Raw genomic sequence first — 21,441 nt, 5'->3', positions numbered from 1 at the left:
TAAAGTCCAATTACAATTCCAAGTACTTTATTAAACCGTATGAATGTGTGTCCCAGGCCAGGATAGGAAATTAACTAACAATGTAAAGATCAACAAGCCACTGACAATGACAGATATGTTCATGACAGAGTAATTAATTAATAGTAATAATTATTACTCTCCCCAAAACAAGTTTCCTTTTTTCCTTTTTAAAGAACTATACAAAAAACTTTTTTTGCCTTCTGCAACTTCATTGCAACAAACATACAAAAGACATCTCAACTTTTATCACAAAGTCAGGCATTTTGGGCCACAACAATCTAAAAAAAAGGACACGAAATCCTGGAGGGACTGCCCTTGTGTGTTTTTTCATGTGTTATGGTGTGCATTCACCAGTGTTTTTTTGTTGTTGTTGTGGTGCGCATAGGCTACTCCTGATTTTATCTCATCTCTTATATGCTGTGTTTCTATGATCCTATCCTTTCCTATTGATGGTAGCCTACTCGTGGACATTGCGCTGTCATCACGTGCTGTAGTAGGGGGGCCTGCCTTGATAATCCTGCTTAAGGGCCCGGTGTTGGCTCGTTACGCCACTGATTGTAACGTGACAAAAGTCTTGAAAGTTACCTAGTTTCAACACCGAGGAAGTTATGGATTGAAAAAATAATAAAGTATTGACCAAGTTTCATCAAAATATAGCCACGTTATGTCCATAATATAATTAGCTAGCGTTAGATGACATTACTACACACATCATTACTAGCAAGCACAAAACACTGGCGCTGACTTACAGAAACAAAACGGTCTGCACAAGGGTAAAATATTTACTCACCAAATGAGTGTGCCAAGCACAAGAATCGCTGTTATGCTGAAAATAATCACAAGTGCCTTTAAAGCAATGTTTAGGTCCAGCTCAATGAGGTCCAGCTCCACCTGGTCAGTTGCGGGCATGATGTGACATGTACCGTCTGCAAAATTACAAATCCCACTATGGCCACGCCAATACCCGCCCTACGAAGCAGCTTGATTGGTTGGGGTTAGGCATTTCACCTCGAGTGGTTAAGGTTAGGATAGCCGATTGGTCAGGGGATAGGACCTGTACAAATCAGGTTACGTTGCCTTGTGTAAGCATGGACGCCTGGCCAATAGTAGCTATTGAAGGGCGGGTCTTGGCGTGGCCATAGTGGGAACAAAATATCGCGTACCATCTAGCGTAGAGAGGACTGATCTGCGCATGCCCACAGTTCAAAAACTTACTTTTTCTAAATGAATCCAGCTCAATTAGACTGAGCTGGTAAGATTTTTCAACCTCAAAGTACAAGTAACTTACTAAAAGTGAGTGTTAATAGCAGGTTGATAAAAACTGATTAAGGTCAATTTACTATTTTTAATTAAATACCATGTTTGCATTTACAGTGTAATTATATATGTAGTGGTTTGGACTCTATATTGACAGATACCAATATTGAGGGACACAGGACAAAAAGATAACTTGATTGGGACATAGCTAGCTAATACACTATACATTTTAAATTTGGACAGATCATTACAAATTAAATATTTAATTTCCCCAAGGTTCAAACAGTAGCTTCATCAGTGTCATATAAGCACACAAATACACCTAATTACACATTAAATACTTTATTCAAATATTGATGTGAACAAAAAATTGCTTAGTGTGTGTACAGCATATGTATACCTTTTCTGCATATTTACTGCTAATCCTAAAAATAATAATCAGCATTGCCTTTTATAAGATGAATTCCTAGTTTCCAGGTGCAAAAACCTCGTCATGTATATTCTTTTTTTTACCTGTAAGTTAGGGTCCTTTCGCAGTGCTCAGTTTACATTAAGTTACACGTTTTAAAAATGTATTCAGCAATAACTAAACACTTCTAATCTTTTGGGATCTTTTTTACAAAGAATGTTACAAAGCAGCATGATTAAAGCTAAATCAAATCAAAAGGGTTCTTGTGCCCATAAACGTTCCTCACATGGTCACGCTCAGCTTTGCTGATGTGAACCCATCAATCTTGTCCCACCTTAATCACCCATCAATTTAGCTGCTACACTTGTTTTGAAATGAAAGGGACAATGCCAGTGTCCTATACACAGAGTTCTCTATCAAACAGCCCATTTAAAATGATAAATCAATGAATTTATTGGCCTTCATTAACCTTTTGACGTTTGATTAATATTCTCATCAATAACAGTAAAATGTGTCCTTGCGCTGCTTGGGACAAAGCTTGTTCAACCTTTGTATTCAAGGTAACCAAAGACTACAAATGCTTTTAGGAAAGGGTTATTGTAATGGTTTGTTGGAGGTGTCCATCAACCCATTATTTAAAAAAAGACACCTTTTATCTTGTTACATCTTTAAAATTATTAAATTAAAATATCACTTTTTTTTTTCTTTTCTCCTCTTTTTACTGAAGTCTTGTTAATTAACTCTTTCCCAGAAAAGCAGCCTGCTGTGGTATTAAGAAGTCTACTTTTTTTTTCCTGGCAGCAACAATGTAACCAGACATGCTGTAGACAGACCAGACATATTGTACAAGTCATGAACAAATATTGCATATATATATATATATATATATATATATATATATATATATATATATATATATATTACAATATATAACATTTAAATAGAGGGAAATAAAAGCATTAAAGGCAATACAAGAGCGAGATTTTTAGATCTCCTGAGCCTGCATATTTTAATATTGTGTTAAAAAAACAATTTTGGCATCTAACTTCATGTCAAACCATAATTTTTTTCTGCCATGGTGCAGCCCTGTGATTACACTGTGTTGACAGCTGTAGTATCATTGTCTCATTCCTTAGCTATTCTGGGTTCCCTAAAATCACCTGATATGGCTAAATCTGTACACTGAATCGTTTAGCAGCAAAAATTGTGAATTAAATGCCCACAAACGGAGAAAATAATGGGAAGACTTACAGGATAAGTATATGGCAAATTTGGGGCGTCAGTTATGCTAATGATCAAAAAAGAAAGTGCAGTAACTCACATACAGGTCACATTCAACAAGTTAAAAGGATCCAAAGTTTGTGCAGTGAAGAAGGTTTGTTGACTTCCAACATTTCCAACAATCTGTTACAGTTACTGAAAAAAAAATTGTAATGACATAACAGTTACCTATGAAAATGTTCACGATTACATTGGGGGTTACATCTGAACATTTTCTGTAAATAGCTAGGCTGTATGTATATATACCTGTCTGACAGTTTATTTGCCTCTCAAGCTGTCTGAGAGTTGCCACTATGGCTATGGATAAAAACGCATTCCAGAGCTGGAAATATATATCTATATATATATATATATATATATATATATATATATATATATATATATATATATATATATATAAAAACATTTACAATACATACATTTACAATACAATAAATACAAAAATCTGAGATGAGTTCCAACATAACATAAAAATGTTTGCAAAGTTGACAATGTTGATGTCCAACCTCAGGAAACATCTGCAGGTATAAGTTAAGTTATCTTACAGTAACTGCAAGCAGTCATATTAAATAAAGTAGGGAAGACACGCCTACCTTCCGTGTTACACACTGGGCTCCTAATGTGTATTGAAGATATATTTTAGCACCATATTTTGCTTGGTGCATATGCAGTAGTTTATATTTAATCAGCATGCATAAGAAGTTAGCTATGCTAGCTAGCTATACGAATAGAACAAAAAATAGAATAGAACATTTGCATGTTCAATAATTGTTTTATTTCATATTTGGTGATGTGTGTGCTGTGATAATTTTTTGTTTTGTTATGATTTTAAATCTGTAACCTCAGAATGATCTTATATTAAGAGGTGTTGTAGTCTGACCTTGTGGTGGCTGTCCATAAAAATGAAATTATAAATCTTTTAAAAGCAGTTTGACAGTTGTCATTGTTAAGTACTGCTGTACATTTGAAAATAATTAACAGTTGAAAAAAATCATTAGAAATTTAGTAAAGTAATCAAAAAGTAATTAAATATAATACGTTACATTACTTTATTAAAGTAATAGAAAAAGTTACACTACTTTTACATTTTTAAATAGGGTAACTTGTAATCTGTAAACTGGACTTAGTTTAGAACATTACCGTTTTAGTTTAAAGGGGAGCTTTACTAATTTTACTCATCTAAGTCTGTTTACAGGTCTTGAGGAGTTCTACTGTATATGTTAAAAAATGTTGTATAAAGCCTTTTGTGGCTGAAGAGGGAGCTGCACAAAGTCTAATTAATTGCCTCAAGTGATGTCACAACGTTGTTTGGGCCTTATAAGGTGTGGTGTTAGAAAGAAGTGAGATTACCAGCCCTCTGTAGTCCGCTCCTCATCTCTGCTTGAGACTAGTGGTTCAAAGTTTAACACAGCATAGCACACCCGAATCTCTGGCTGCCAACATGCTGAAATCATGAATTTGGTAATGTCTATGTAATATTGATTAGTTAATAAAGTGTTTAACAGCCTGGGACAGTTTTTAGTCTGCCATTTCAATTATAGTCTATTACAAAGTATATATAAACGTGCTTCAAGACTAAGTTCACCCACATGTGTAGGCACAGCAGAAAGAAACATTACCTGTAGTCATGCAGCCAAATGTTTGTATTTGATTTTGCAAGATAGAAGTAACCCAAGTCAGAGGAGCTCAATGACATTTGCTATCTGGTCCTCAAATATTTTGAAGATTACTTTTGAAAAAACATTGTCTTTACAGATACAATAACCCAGCTACTTGGGATAATCCATATGCCTTATAGTAGTGTTAATTTCATCAGACGAGACAAGACTAAATATGTTCGTCAAGGACCTTTTTTTCCCATGACTAAGAGAAGACGATGACGAGACTGTACCAATGTCCAAAAACGCTGACTAAGACTAAATTTAAATGCATTATTGTTGACAAAAAAATACGAGACTAAAATGTTTTGCATAAAATAAAAACTAAGATAAAAATCTCTCTTCATTTTCGCCTACAATCGTCTCTACTTTTTCAGTTGTAGTACATAGTCACTAATATGGTCATAACCACTACAGTGCTCAATTACCTATTTTTGAGGGGGAAATGAACTACAGTTCATCGCTGCGAAGGCATGAACGGCTTTCTGGAGGACATCCACCAAACCAGCGGGCGCTCGTTGGATTGTTGTCAGCCGCAGCAAGCGAGGAGGGCGCGGAGGAAGCAGAAGCAAGGACACCGGCCGGGCCTGCTAGGTTAACTTAAATTAACGTCTCATAAGCTAATGCTGATTTTAGGCATCTACGCTGTAAATCAACCAGTTAGCTATGGTGTTGTGGCATATAAGAAATAATATATCTTCAGAACAAGTTTATCATTTGTGAATGTGTCTCTTAAATCAGAAAACCAGATGCGTTTAACAAAGTTGCATTCAACAAAAATCATTCAACAAGTGTATTTTGTCAGGTAATTATGACATATAACTAATATTTGAGTGTGAAACACTATTTGACTGAAATGGTTATCAGAAATAATCTTGTTATTTAAAAAAAGACTAACATGTTTTGACTAAAACGTGACTAAGATACCTTGAGTTCTCTTTTGACTAAAACTAGACTAAAATGACGAGACTTTTAGTCGAATAAACCTTGACTTTAACAAAACCTTTAACAAAAAAAGATTAGTGAATGACTAAATATGACATTGTGACAATATGAGGGGTAGGGGTGAAAACATACCCCTATGAAATGAGACGCCATGATTACATCATCATACATACTTAGGTCTGTTTGCAATAAATATTTGTATACACACTGCATGATGTGTTGTATATCTGTTTCAGTTATCACTGTTTTGAATGTCAACAAAACGAAACATTTTCTTTGTTAACAAAAAGCTGTCTTTATGCCCAATAAAATAAACATTATTACAACTATTACAACTATTGGAACCATAACTTACATGTCACACACATATAAAAAAGGCACTCCAATGTATAAAACTAAAAAAAGACACACAAGACCACAAACACTACAGCTATTCTGAAATTCCAGACCCCAGTCTGATGCCTGTTGGCCAGTAACCTTTCCCTCCATACCCCATTTCTTTCATTAGTGTCCTGTATCATTACCAACAACAATGTACAGGTGCATGAACAGGAATGAATTACACATGTTTACAATAATACAGTACCAATACAATAATGAATGGCTACAACATGAACGCAGAAACTTCTGCTCGCTTTCAGCTCAGAAAGTGGATCAGCTGCTGGGTTTCCTCCGGCGTCCCTGTGTGATACAGGATGATATATGTAAAGCACGTATCGATGTCTCCAAAGCAAGTAGTGTTATACACTGATATCAAACGAAATTCGCAGCTAATGGAGTTTAGTTAACACTGTAGACATGCATGGAGTCCATTCAAGGCAGAGAAATGCAGGACTGTTGTGCAAATAAGCAATGTAGCTAACGTTAACGTTAATTTTAGCGTTAGCGTTAGCATAGCAAGCTAGCGTTTTTTAAAAACGTTTCAATTACAAATATGGTTGCAAATATATATGTACAGGACTGTGTAGAGCACAAAACTTTGTGCTCTACACATCCTTTTCCTTGTTGCGCAATGAATCTGGATGCCCCTTGCTTTTCAAGTAAGTTTGTGTCCTTGCTTGGCGTTAAGGGGTATATAGCCCTTCCCCTTAGCCCTACCCCTCGACCAAAATGAGTATTGGGACAGCACTTACTCTCACGTGAGCGCGAAAAACTAAGGGGTAGGGGTAAGGGTAAGGGTTAAGACAGAGAAATGAGACGCAGCCTTAGACTAAGACTAAATTAAAAAGTGACAAAATGAACACTACCTCAGAGAGTTTTTAGTGTGAACACCATCTTTGTCGCTGCATAAAAGGATATGTCGTGCTCCCACTTTGCCTCTTCCTGTAAAAAAGACAGTTGGCAGTTTGGGTGAACTGACCCTTTAATAACCAAGTTATCATAAAAATGTAATTGTAAATGTCATAGTGTATTAACAGCTTTTCATCAGAAGGTACCTGACTGCATAATAAGTCCTTCTAGTAGTTTTTCTTTTTTATTGTTGTATTTAGTTTATCATGAAACAAACAACAGGATTTGTACCAGCAGCCCTGATATTTTCACTGTGACGCTCACAGTTAATTTGGCATTAAGGACCAGTAATGTCCTTTTGTAGTCTTTATTCACATTCCAAAAATGGAGAGGGATCCTTACCGCTCAGTTTCCCCTCTGTGTGACTAATAACTTTAATCTAGCCAATAACTTAATGCTTTGATGAACTTTAGAGCACGGAGCAATTACTATCTGCTGAGGTGGCTTGTTTTATAACTGAGGTGAGAACAGCAATTTAAGTCACCCTACTACCAGCTATCAATCAGCAGAGGTGAAATGTTTGAACTTCTCCCGAGAAACTGCATGATGACAGTTAAATGAAGGCCAAGATGATGGCAGCTATGTGTAATTGAATTTCTCCTTCAGACTAGGCCAGCACTGAGTCATGGACCACAAGAAGTGATCTTGTCAAATATCCAAATTTAATTGATTGAAATTGAGAACAAGCCCAAAGTTTCAAGAAGCACTTAGAGGCTTGTATATCATCTATTGTTTTTCTTCTCTATTATCCTTTTTTTCCATTGCTCCTGACAAATGGACAGTGAAGTCTAATTTCCTGGCATGTACTGATAACCAGTGTGCTTTTTCTATGGCATGTATATCTTACCTGGATAAGGAAATATTAATGCAAGGAGCATTGTGATGGGAATGCGGTCGGATGTCACTGTGGTCGGATTTCAACCAGGTCTAAATACAGTGCGTGCTGTGTGACCATATTCTAAAGAAAATCAATTGAAAGGTCCCCTAACTTTGCCTCTTACCTGCTAACTCAAACAAGCTCAACAAAAGGGGGTGGTTGACCCTAACCCTCGAAAAAAAGTGATTTAAAAATGAATGAAGCCCTTCTATGGCATTGCTTCCATTGACATGGGATGCGACATGTTTGTTGCCCAGCCTGCCAGCCCTGACCAACCAATTTGCATATTGAGATCCGATCATAATGCAGGCAGAAATAACAAAATATGACCAATTATTAGTTTCAGATGTAAATGGTCAGAGATTCAAGAGACTTGTTATAGCTTATAACCTATTGAGACCAGTGCAGCTATGTTTTTCCTTCTTCCAAAAATCTAGTTTAGAGTTACTCTTTATCATTCATTTAGTACATCAAGTGTTAATAACACTACTTACTTAGCCTCTTGATGCTAAAATAAGCACTATTCATGTGAAAAAAAAACTATTTGTAAAATGTGTTTGATATATGTTAATTTGTAACCATTATCATCCTCACAGTACCTGCAGAAATGTTTGCACATAGCTTTTCTTTAGAAAGAAAGCCTGGACTCTATGCTTTCTCTTCTAAAGTGATCATGCCTGACCTCCCTGGTCCATCCTGAGCTTTGCTACCACCTCATTCTTTCATCCCTTCTCTTTCAGCTCACAAATCCGTAATACTTTCCCCTCTGCAATTAATTCCTCGACTGACCCCCCTCCTCCTCCCTCCCACCTCTCATCACTGTGGCCCTGTCTCCTTGGGCTTCATAACATGATGAATGAAAACTGTTTCCAACAATTATTTGTCCTCCTCTTCGGTTGAATTCTCTGCTCCAGCCCCCTCTCCTTCCCTTTCCGCAAACCTCAACAACTAATGGAGCTCTTCATCAAGCCTTGTGAAAAGCTCCTCACCTTGACAAATTACGACACTCTTGGGGGTAAGCACATTATCAAAACCCAACGTTTGGTTAAATAGAAAATACAGAATACATCATTTGAAGGGAGTGAAGGTTTCCCCAGGTTTGCAGAATACTCATTTAATTAGAATTTTGCCAACTCATCTGTCTCTGACATATTTTCCGTAGTGCTGCCATTTGCTCTGAAAATGAGCAATGTGGAAATTAATTTCAGGTGCACTGTTGTTGCAAAGATAATTGTTCTTTTTTTTTAGACAGGGCTTGAAACGCTAAATGATATTTTTTTGAAACCAAGTGGTTTTAAAATGTTAGAGTAGCAAATGCAGAACTTTGCAGATGCAGATCTTTTAGCTTGTGGAGTACATGTAGTCTTTTCCTGCCAGACTCAAAAGTGCATGGGTTTTGCTCTTTTCCCATCACTTTTTCTTTTAGCTCGCCTTTTTCTCTCTACACTCTGGTCATTCATTGTCTTGTGACTGTCATTAAGTGTGTGTTAAGTGAGATGTAATGACGATCCATTTGGTCAAAACAGGAGAGCTATAAAAGATATTGTATGTCTGTACTGACTCAAATATATGAAACCAGGTAACACCAGGACCAGGTTTGTTTACAGACGGAGTTCTTTCTGATTCACTCTGATTGTGTATTTCAGTATTTTTATTCACACCTACAGTATCTCTGCCTAAAAATATATGTATATGAGGTGCACATTTCCATAGCATATACACAGCATTTTCTTTATTGTGCATAAGAACATGGGCAAGTTGTCACCAATTACGCATAGATTACAAGGTTTCCTGCATGCCTTTAGGAGAGGCGTGTACTGATAGAAAAGCCTACCTGGCTTTGCAGAGGATTCCTCCTAATTGAATGCATGGATGGCTGGAGAAATGGATCGAGTTTGGGGGCATACTAAGTATGCTTAAGCTCATGAAAATTACAAATTTGTCCTATGGAATCCGAAGCAAATTATTTTCAAAGTGTGATTAATGGTGTTGATTAATGGTGTCTGTCACACACGCACGCACGGATGCACGCACGCACGCACAAAATTGGTAAAGCATGGCCACAGTGCACAATAGAGGGCGGAAGGTTAACATACAGCAATTATTCTTTTACCAGACTACATAATTAACATTAGCACAGAACATTCTTCGATCAACTACCATTACTACTTGTAATAATAATAATAATAAATAGAAAGTGTGTTTTGCTTTTTGTTTTGCAGTCATTTTGGAGAATATCACAATGCGTAAAGGTGAATGATTACTCATTTTTAAATTGAAAATGTATTTAAAAAAAATAAAGTGGTACAGTTTTCAATATCGAAAGAGCCACATTTTTATTAAAACTTACGTAATTGACATGGTTAAGCTGAAGCAAATGAATGTTTAAGCCAGTGACGATCCCTATTATGGACCTGATTAAAGGGATACTTCACCGATTTAGCATTAAGCTTTGTATAGGTAGAAACACGGTATTATTTTGGAACGACCATGCTTCCCTCCCTCATGTCCCCCTGAGACAAGAGATCTCTGTATTGTAGGTCTGGAAAAAATCTTCCGATGACGCAAAACGACAATCTTTGCGTCATCGGAAGATTTTTTGCCCAGAGGCAGTGGACTACAGCCAGTAGTAGGAGCTACTTCCGCATGTTTTCAACCTGCCCATAGGGGGTTGGACTGTCGTCTTTACATAAAGTTTTCCGAAGCAAAACGAGCATCAGCCATGTAGAATCGTCACTAAAAAGGCATGTAAACAGACTCCGTCTTTTCCATAATGTCTATGGTCTTTACAGCAGAAACCTTTTACAACATTATGTGCATTCAAACTACCGCACATGTGTACCACCGGGATACATTGGTACAGATCGGAGAATATGAAGGAAACTTTATTACAGACGGAATACTAGGCCTGGCAAACTCGATTCCTTTTAATGATTCGGGTTATTCTGAGACACTCACTAAACTGATCCGGGTTGTGCGAGTCACTTGAGTCACTTGAGTCAGTATTGTATGCTACATCCAAGGCGAGCTTTTGATTTGGATAAAATGCCATGTTTTCATTTAGAATCTTTAAATTTTATTTGGAAAACGTTATATCCATAAATGTAAATGGTCTGAAAGAAAACCGAATATTCATTTAAAAATGACATGAAATTATATTTTGAAACTTTAATAGGACTGACAAATAAGAAAGCCATCCAGACTCTGAACATTCACAATGACTTACAACCTCTTTAATGTAAATTCCATGCGCCCCTTTTTCATTTATGTATGTATGCATTTAATGTTTTAAATGTGTATGTGTATCTGTACTTGAATAATAAAGTTTTTTGAAGACAAAAAAAACATGAGTTGTCGGCGAGGTGAGCTTACGGACTGTCTGCTCGACCTAATTACATTTAACATACTACATTTATACACCAACACCTACAGTAGGCCTAGCTAGGCTACGTGCAGAACATTTTATGTTATTTCAGAAGTGAAAGAATGGCTTTTGTTGTGGATTTGCTTTACTCTGAGCTCAAGGAGAGACTTCACTCGCTCGTCTGAATCAGATCCACTCATACAGCCGGCTGATTTGCACGAGAACTCATGAATCACCTGACAACTCATGAATCACCTGACAACTCATGAATCACCCGACAGGTAACACTTTACAATAAGGGTACATTAATTAGCATTAGTTAATGCATTAATAAGCATTAACTAACCGTTATTAAGGGTTGAATAAATTGTCTAATAAACATTTGTTAACAATGCTCATGTTAACTAAGGTATTGATTGATGCATTATTTACCATTAGTTGATGCCTTAACTAACTGTTAATCACAGTTAACTAAGGTGTCTATTTTACCATTAGTTAATGCAATAATAAGCCTTGACTAACTATTAATAACAGTTAACTAAGGTGTCTATTTTACCATTAGTCAATGCAGTAACAAGCCTTGACTAACTGTTAATAACAGTTAACTAAGGTGTATATTTTAACATTAGGTAATGTACTAAAAAGCCTAAACTTGAAATAAAAGCTAACTAAAGTGTCTAAGTAAACCCTTAGTTGATGTTGATGAAGGTATTTCCTAATATTACTAGGTGGTTGATAAAGATGTTTGATAGCACATAGGTTCATGGCCAAGCCATGTCATTATGAGAAAACTTTTTTTATTGTTTATTTACGGGTTATGGTTGTCCACATACCTTTGTCCACTATATTTGTCCATCCTCCAACATATGACTTACTTTTGGAAGAGGGTGAGATCAGGGAAAAGACTCCATAGTCTCCATGCAGAGGTTTGCTTCTTCCTTTGTCTTCATGAAGACATTAACTTAAAGCCCAACCTATATAAATTATTGTGCATGCTATATAAGCATTACTTAACCTTAAATGGTCACTTAATTAATGTGTAACAATGCTGAATAAGCCTTACTAAACCATAACTAAACAGTTGTTAATACTCTTTGGTAGACTTATTGTAAAGTAGAGAACATATGCACCTTAACTAACACTTAACTAATGTGTAACAATACTGAATAAGCCTTACTAAACCATCACTAAACAGTTATTAATGCTCTTTGTAGACTTATTGTAAAGTTGAGAACATATGGACCTTAACTAACACTTAATTAATGTGTAACAATACTGAATAACCATGACTAAACCATAAGTAAACAGTTATTAATGCTCTTTGGTAGACTTATTGTAAAGGTGAGAAAATGTGCATGTTATCTAACACTTCATTATTGTATAACAATACTGAATAACCATTACTAAACCATAAGTAAACAGTTATTAATTATCTTTGGTAGACTTATTGTAAAGTAGAGAACATATGCACCTTAACTAACACTTAATTAATGTACAACAATACTAAATAAGCCTTACTAAACCATAACTAAACAGTTGTTAATGCATTTTGGTAGACTTATTGTAAAGCTGAGAACATATGCACCTTAACTAACACTTAATTAATGTGTAACAATACTGAACAAGCCTTACTAAACCATAACTAAACAGTTATTAATGCTCTTTGGTAGACGTATTGTAAAGTAGAGAACATATGCACCTTAACTAACACTTAATTAAGTATTTAACAATACTGAACAAGCCTTACTAAACCATAACTAAACAGTTATTAATGCTCTTTGGTAGACTTATTGTAAAGTTAAGAACATATGCACCTTAACTTACACTTGATAAATGCATAACAGTGCCGAATAAACATTACTAAACAATGATTCACAGTATATTAATACTCTTTGACATAAACATTAACACAGCCTTTAAACATTAGTGAAACATTGTCGATGTGAAATCAAATCTTCATGACAACCTTCTGTTATGCACACATATTCAAAATGTAAACAAGGTTTTCATTTGATTCTGAGTTTGTCAGTTAGTCAGTTCTCATCTTTCTTTCCACTGAAGACTCAGTGCTATAACAGTTTGAGTTCAGTTTGGAGATTACACTGGATATTTTCCCGGTCTTGTCATCTTCACTGTCATGTCTTTTGGATAGTTTTCCTCTCTTGAAACCTAACAAACCAAGTGGGATATATCAATTTCTTTTAAATGCATGCAAAAGGTACGTATGCAAGGATTGATCGTTAACTATATCACCGTCAAATCTTTACACACATTGTACACTCAAATGACAACAAAACTTGATAGGTTGATTATCCATTATCTAGATTGTGTCCAGAATATTAATGCATTGATTCATCTGACAGCCAACAATCACAGCATTCGCATGTTTGTTTACATAAATCACATTATATTATGAACCATAAATAATCATTATCATAGTGTAGCCTCCCCGGCTGAAAGATGGTCTGGCTCTCTTTAACTAATGGTTCACCAAGACTTAATTTTTCCTTTGCAGTTTCAAACATGCCTTGAACACACGGCATCTAACCACTGTAAGAGCTGAGAAAACAAAGAAAACATAATATCAATCTTTTTTTCTTTTAACCCCTTTTACACACATATATTATTGTAAATTAACCTTTGAGTGCTTAAATTGAGTGTTACTGCCCATTCTTTATTTACTTGGTTTTCAGAAATCAACCTTAATTATAATGAAATATTCAATTACATATAAAATGGTTCTCCTTTGAACCTTCTGTCACATCCAATATACTGTAGTAATTGCATTTCTATCTCTGAAGTTACACCCTTTTATGTAAACAGGCTCATTAGCCTGTTAATATTAACTGCAGGCTAATATCTTGACATGCTAGCTTTACTTACTCATCTCCAAGTCCGTAAAACTCTTAAACAGCATATCATAAAGTGACTCAAAATACAAACATTATACAAACAATACAGGAATTAGAGGAAACAATGACCAACCTTATCCCCTTATCAACCAGGTGCTAAATAAGTTAAACATAAAACTTTTTGCTTGTATGAGCTGCACACTTTGCCCGCTTGTGGGAACAAATATATACTTCCGGTTTTGATCTTTTCAAAATAAAACCGCTAACGCTGGAAACTGCTATAGATTATTAAATGAGTGAAACGAAATACTATGTGGGTCACTTAGAGCTAGCTTGGCTGTTATGTTAGCTCTAACATAAGTTAATCGCAGAAAAATCTGCCAGAGAACAGGGTCATTTTGGTTACCTAAAGCTAGCTAACTTGCTAGCTAGCGCCTTTATTTTGAAAAGATCGAAACCGGAAGTATTATAAGGGAGCTGAGGCCGCGGGCAACACGTGCTGCTGATACTCTGCAAAAGAAAGCATGGTGTATGCTTATCTTGTTTATCATCTGGCTGATAAAGGAACAAGGTTTGTCAGTGTTTACTCTAATATTGTTTGTATTGTCAGTCACTTTATGATATGCCGTTTAAGAGTTTTACGGACTTGGAGATGAGTATGTGCAAGTAAAGCTAGCATGTCAACATATTTTAGCCTGCTGTTAATTACCATTACCAATTAATGAGCCTGTTTAGCTACATGAAACGGTGTAACTTGAGAGATAGAAATGCAATTACTACGGTATATTGGATGTGACAGAAGGTTCAAAGGAGAATCATTTTAATATTGTATCACGCTTTTAATCTAGGTTGATTTCTGCATAGAAAGTTAATAAACTATCCAACCATGAAGACCATCTTTCAGTTGGGGAGGCTACACTATGATAATGATTATTTATGGTCCATAGTATACTGTGATCTATACAAACAAACATTTGAATGCTGTGATTGCTGGCTATCAGATGCATCAATGCATTAATATTCTGGACACTATCTAGATAATGGATAATCATGATCGTCAAGGTAGCTCACCACTCACTTGGTAGAGTGTGTACCATTAAGGCTGCCCTATCATGTTCTGTTGTCATTTGTACAATATGTGTAAAGATTTGATGTTGATCTAGTGAACGATCAATTCTTGCATATGTAGCTTTTGCATGCATTTAAAAGAAATTGATATATCCCACTTGGTTTGTTAGGTTTCAAGAGAGGAAAACTATCCAGAAGACATGACAGTGAAGATGACGAGAGCGGGACAATTTCCAGTATAATCTCCATATAAGACTTAAACTGTTATATAGAGTCTCAGCGGAAAGAAAGATGAGAACTGACTCAGAATCAAATGAAAACCTTGTCTACATTTTGAATATGTGTGCATAACAGAAGGTTGTCATGAAGATTTGATTTCACATTCACAATGTTTCACTAATGTTTAAAATATGTGTGAATGTTTAAGTCAAAGAGTATTAATAAACTATGAATCACTGTAGGCCTGCACGATATTGGAAAAAACTTACATTGCAATATTTTTTTCCCCTGCGATATATATTGCGATATGAAAAAAACATAAATAGCCCTATTTAGAAATACTAAATAATTCTCAACTACTGGGGTGATTTTGTAGGGGAGTGCATCTACAAAGAAAATAAAAATAAAAAAGGAAATGTTCTTATGTGAACCAGTCTTTGTTGAACTTTAATGCTTTACAAAAACCAAAGCAAGTAAGCGCTGTGATTACTCTTCTGAAGTGATTTTGGAGAGGGAAATTAGGAAGAAATACACTGGTTGACTGACATGACACCATTGTATTCATATAATATCAATCCAGGCTAAAGTGAATGATATTAATAATGCATGCATGTTGCTTCCTCTAAACTTCATGTTGTGGTCGACTAGTGGGGCCTGCTTTGGTTGTTTGATAAATTGATTAAAATAGATCATGATTAGTGGTTTGCTGTGCATGCAGAGCCTGCATGTCACACTCTTGCAACAAACTGTGTGACCAAGAGCACTTAAATCAGTGTAAATTACGTTCGTAAATTAGTCTCAGAAACAGACTGCTGTTGTAGATTAGTGTTACGTTTCCAGCGTCACAGCTCCGAACCATAACATTAGTTGGGACAGACGCCTTGTTTCTTTAGGCTAACTATGTTAGCTTTAGCCTGGCTGGTAGCAGCTTTCTGCGGTAAAAAGTAGCCGGGAGACGTCGTGATTACGTTGCATTAATCAGGTGATTTAGGTTGTCTTTGCAGCGAACATAACACACTGACTACTGTAGCTTCACTACCCATGGAAAAGCATGTGCATCATTGTGTCAGCGGCAGCTGCTGCTTACGGTACTTTTCTACACACGGGAAAGCCTCACTTCCCATAACAAACCCCCCCCCGTCGGACTAACGTTACGTCACATGACCACCTGTCTTAAAGGGGAAGGGTTGGCCGGTAACAATCATGGAAAAGGAGAACGGTGAAAGTTTACTTTTTTATCAAGCAGCAAAGAATTTGTAGCGTCAACATCGCAACATCCTGCGATGTGACTGTCGTGCAGCCCTAAATCACTGTTTAGTAATGCTTATTCAGCACTCTTATGCATTTATCAAGTGTAAGTTAAGGTGTTTAGTTATGGTTTAGTAAGGCTTATTCAGTATTGTTATACATTAATTAAGTGTTAGTTAAGGTCCATATGTTCTCTACTTTACAATAAGTCTACCAAAAAGAATTAATAACTGTTTAAGTTATGGTTTAGTAAGGCTTATTCAGTATTGTTATACATTAATTAAGTGTTAGTTAAGGTCCATATGTTCTCTACTTTACAATAAGTCTACCAAAGAGCATTAATAACTGTTTAGTTATGGTTTAGTAAGGCTTGTTCAGTATTGTTACACATTAATTAAGTGTTAGTTAAGGTACAATAAGTCTACCAAAGAGCATTAACGGTTAGTTAATGCTTATTAATGCATTAACTAATGCTAATTAATGTACCCTTATTGTAAAGTGTTACCACCCGACAACACTTGAATCCCCGACAACTCACGAGCCCTCGTTGACTCGTGAATCCCATGGTATGCGAGCTTCCGGCTCTGAGTCTCTGGGTCGGGACTGTCTCTCTGCTCACTCAGGCGCTTGAGTTGACTTGTGGAGTTGCTGTTGCCTACGAAATTGTAAGTTATAAAGCTTTTTGCAGCTAAGATGGCTAGCATAGTAGAAGCTAATGTTGCAAGAGGTTTGTGTGTGGCGCTGTTATCATTTTAGATTGAATTTTAGTAGGACTCAACAGAACCGGGTTAATGATACTAGAGACTCGCGATTCGTGAGTCAATTTAAAGACTCGGGTTAAAGATCCGAGTGAATCACGACTCGAACAGGTTTACGGAATACTCTACACACTGCACGAGCTTTGCCTGCAACAGAGACCAGCAGCACCTGCGGTCTCGCTCTCTGCCGCTAGCCAGTAAGGTGACATCCTCAGCGGTGCAATGCAGAACGAGGGCTGGATGGGGCTGGACTATGAGCTAGCTAGGTAGAAAGCTAATGCTAGCCAGCCACCTGTTCCATCAATCCTGCTTGCAAGTTACACTACACTACTATATCCAACTTCAACGAAACTCCCAATGCGAGTTCAGAGACTGCTGTGTTTTTGTTGTTGTGGAAACATTGCTGAACAACAGTGTACCAGACTATCCAGCTACCAGGCCTTTTGCTCTGTCGCTGAGTAAGACTAGTGGAGGTGGGCTGTGTTAACACGGACTGGTGCTTGTATCCAACTAACTGCTAACTGCTGTTGGAGTTTGTGACTGTTAAATGCCGACCATTCTACATTCCACGCAAATGTACGGCTGTTTTTATACTCGGTGTTTACAGCCCACCAAGCGCTAATGCTAGTTAGCTGAACTTGAAGCCTGTGCCTGTGTGTGCACTAAATGTGTGACATGTTTCATATGTCGTTTTTATATAATGTTGTTTTTATATATTTTAAATGTGTAACACCACTTGAGCCACAGTGAAACGTTGTTTTGTATATATGGTTGAAATGACAATAAAATACACTTGAGTTGACTTGAATGTCTCGCTGTCTGTCTGTAAACGGTAGGCATGGCTTGGGAGTAGACTCTAAAGCAGCGAAGCAAGCGCATTCTGGGATTTGGTGTCTTTCATCCACATGAGCCAAAAAATGTCTGGCTTTTCTCAGCCTAGAAGCCACCAATTAAAAAAAAAAATCACATTTCTACTACATAAGTGACCCAATTTAAAGATATATTCATCTTTCTAATGGTGAAATATCCCTTTAAGCAAATCACAAGAAGTGACCTTGCCCTAAACCTTTGTCAGACTCAGTGTTCCCTCGACTCCATTGTCCAACTAATGAGTGTTTGATGCATTATCTTTACTATATTTACTTGTGGCTGATGTGCTGTCACTTCTAACAAGGGACTTTTTGGGCTGTCAAACCTGGCATTTATATATTTGTTTCCTGCTTGCTCCTGACATGAAGTCCCCAGACTCCACAACATTCAGATTTAGAGTGAGAGCTTTCGTTCTTTATTTTCTTCTACCAATGTTATTGCCCCACCAGCCAGTTTAGCCAAATTGGAAATTTACTTGAGTTACTACTGTGTATCAGCAGAGGCATGTATTGTGCTTTACAGAAAATAGACGGCTGGAGCAGTTAAAGGCAGAAAGAGGGAAATGTTAAATTGGCCGTTATTGATTTGTAAAACTAAATTTCTGCAACATTTCATTGAAACTGTTCTTCTAGACAGTTCTGCCTGTTTCTGATGCACTTTATTATCCATCACAAAATAACCCATCTGAATGTTGAAATTTTGTCTTTGCAAAGGACGACGCAGGATTTATTTACAAGCAAGACATTTACTGCAGTTGGTTTTCCTTCACAGAAAGACTTCAATCATTGTGTAGCTAGAGGGTTCAATGTCTTGCACAAGGACAATTTAACAGCACAAGTGACTGTGGTTTTTGACCTTTTACCTCTCCTTCAAATGATTGCCACTCTAAATACTCGGTCAACCAGCCTGCGATTAACTGATACTCTTTACAGCACATCTCAGAGTTGTGTAGCCTTTTGATGCAGTGAATGGTGGTAATTTTGTATCTTTTTTCCAGTTATAAACGAGGCATGTCCTGCACACTGGCTGCGCGGCATGAGCGTGGCATTTCTGTTGTGTGTCAGTTGCGTGAAAATCGATAATTATTTTTTTTTTTTTTAAATTACAATTACAAATTACAAATTTTTACATTTTATATCTGCATTTATGTGAAAACCTAGAGACTTTCAAACATCAAAATGTCATTTATTAAATGTATTTGTGTCAAAATGACATAAACATCTTTTCGTATTCTAGGCGTCTGTCCTATTTCTAGCATGCACGCGTTTTTAGGCGCGGCTCGAGCTGCGCCTGAGACGTGCGTGTCACGCAGGCAGTGTGCAAGTTCTAACCTGTTAACATGGGAGCAGAAATAAAAACGGATACGCCACGCAGCTGACACGCTCACGCCACACAGCCAGTGTGCAGGAGGCCTTAGTCTATCATGCACTCTGCTCCACCACAGCCACCTTTTTCTTCGTTTAGTATTCAGAGGAAATCATTATCATATTGCTTGTTCAACACTTAAAAAGGACTTCAAACAGATGAGTGATCAGCCTCACATGCCTGATGAGACAGTTTTACGAAAGAGAATACACTACTGGTAAATGTTTTTTTCTTTCCGGGTTTGGCTCCTTGAACCCCAGAGCTGAGTCGCATAATTGGATAGCTATACAGCTAAGCGCACTAACTAGCTAGTGGCAGCCAGCTACAGTTAGCGGTTATTATAGCAACAAGTAACGTTAACGTTATCTGTCCAAAACTCATTAAATCACCTCTGTACTGCATTCACTGTTGTCAAACTGGTCTTATAACATTTATGACATCTTAATAACAAACAACTGGTTAGCAGACCTCAAGCTTTGAGGATGAATGTAGGAAAAAGGCCCACTTATACCTTAAGAACTGGTAAAATGTTTAAATATATTCCCAAGGATACAGGTAACCAGTGAAGGGAGGCCAAACTAAGTGGAGTACCCTGGCAGCTACATTTCATATAGGCTGGAGCCGGTCAACTGATTTCAATTAATCAGTGCAATCCAGTGAATACTGAGTTACAGTAATTTCATTGGCTGGAGACAAAAGGGTTTTGTACATCCTGAAATGAGAGGAACGATCTAATCTTGGCGATGCTCCATGTTGACAGATGGCTAATTTTATCTTGCTGAAATGTCTAGTGAAACTGAGATTGGACTCTAAAAACACTGAAAGATTTATTTTGGGACTAGAACCTTCCAAAATGTACCCTGTTTGCATGAAAACATCTATTCGGTTTTCATTAGATTATCATTAGACTGTTACTGGACATTCAAACTGTAGGTTGTAAGGTTGTTTACAGAGGAGTTGGGTTTATGCATCGAGATATATATATATATATATATGTATATATGGCTGTCAAAATAACGCATTAAAAAAAATAACGCAGATTAATCCATTCCATATTGACGTTTGACCCGGAGCCATTCTAGCCACCATTTGACTGTAAAATGAAGGAGGGAGACGAGAATGTTCTGCCTGGATTATTAATTGGAACATTTACTTGTAAAAATCTTCTTCCTGCCAACCCTGGCTACCGAAATCTGGTGCCACTGATATGTCTGTGCTTCTTTCTGATGCTCTGAAACCCAACCACCGCTGCACATGACGCTAGTTAACACTATACTCAACAGCAGCTAACATTAGCCTACCGCTAGCTAGTAGCTGGATTAAACACGGTTAAAATGCTGACAGCTAACGCTAAACGGTGTAACGTTTGACTGTGTTTTACTGTAGAGGATTCAACACCGGTATGTAACAATCTGCAGCTGCCGTCGGAAAAACAACACAGATGGTGCGTTCAATAAAACTGGTAAACTACAGTCTTGTGGTGCATTTTAAGTTATTGTAAGTCCTTTTCTCATCTGGTGGTTGTTTTTGTCGTTCAACAGCAAGTTACTACTGAAATAAATTATTGTTATTGTTATACATTATTATTAAACATTTAATTTTGACCATATGGCCTTAGCAATAAACAAGCCGTTCTTTAATGTCACCAACTGTTGTTTAGTACCCTTTTTTTTTCTTTTCTTTTTTTAACTTTCTTAAAAAGTATCGGTTCAGGCACCGTTAATTATGCATGCGATTAATTTCGAGTAATTAATCACAGAGTATGTAATTAATTAGATTCAATTTTTTAATCGATTGACAGCCCTAACATATATATATGTATGTATGTATGGTCAGCACACCAGTAAACTAAAACACTGTTTGTGGATTACTTAATGCACAGTAAATTGAAAACAATAAAGGGCCCTGGGGAACCTTACAAGTGATTGTCAGCCAATAAAAGTACACCCAACATGCATA

General features: G+C 36.7%; 1 long non-coding RNA gene across 1 annotated transcript; it reads right to left on the bottom strand.

The window, feature by feature from the left end:
• Positions 1-12,968: 12,968 nt before the first annotated feature.
• Positions 12,969-14,166, bottom strand: LOC144529989 (uncharacterized). The gene is made up of 2 exons (XR_013503071.1): positions 14,088-14,166; positions 12,969-13,271 (listed from the first exon to the last, which is right to left on the bottom strand). It is a non-coding gene; the product is annotated as an uncharacterized LOC144529989 (long non-coding RNA).
• Between the last annotated feature and the right edge of the window lie 7,275 nt (positions 14,167-21,441).

The sequence above is a fragment of the Sander vitreus genome, chromosome 2 (assembly GCF_031162955.1).
Source record: "Sander vitreus isolate 19-12246 chromosome 2, sanVit1, whole genome shotgun sequence".
NCBI classification, from domain to species: Eukaryota; Metazoa; Chordata; class Actinopteri; order Perciformes; family Percidae; genus Sander; species Sander vitreus.
The sequence above is the reverse complement of the archived record's forward strand: the minus strand, read 5'-3'. Positions and strand labels throughout refer to the sequence as shown.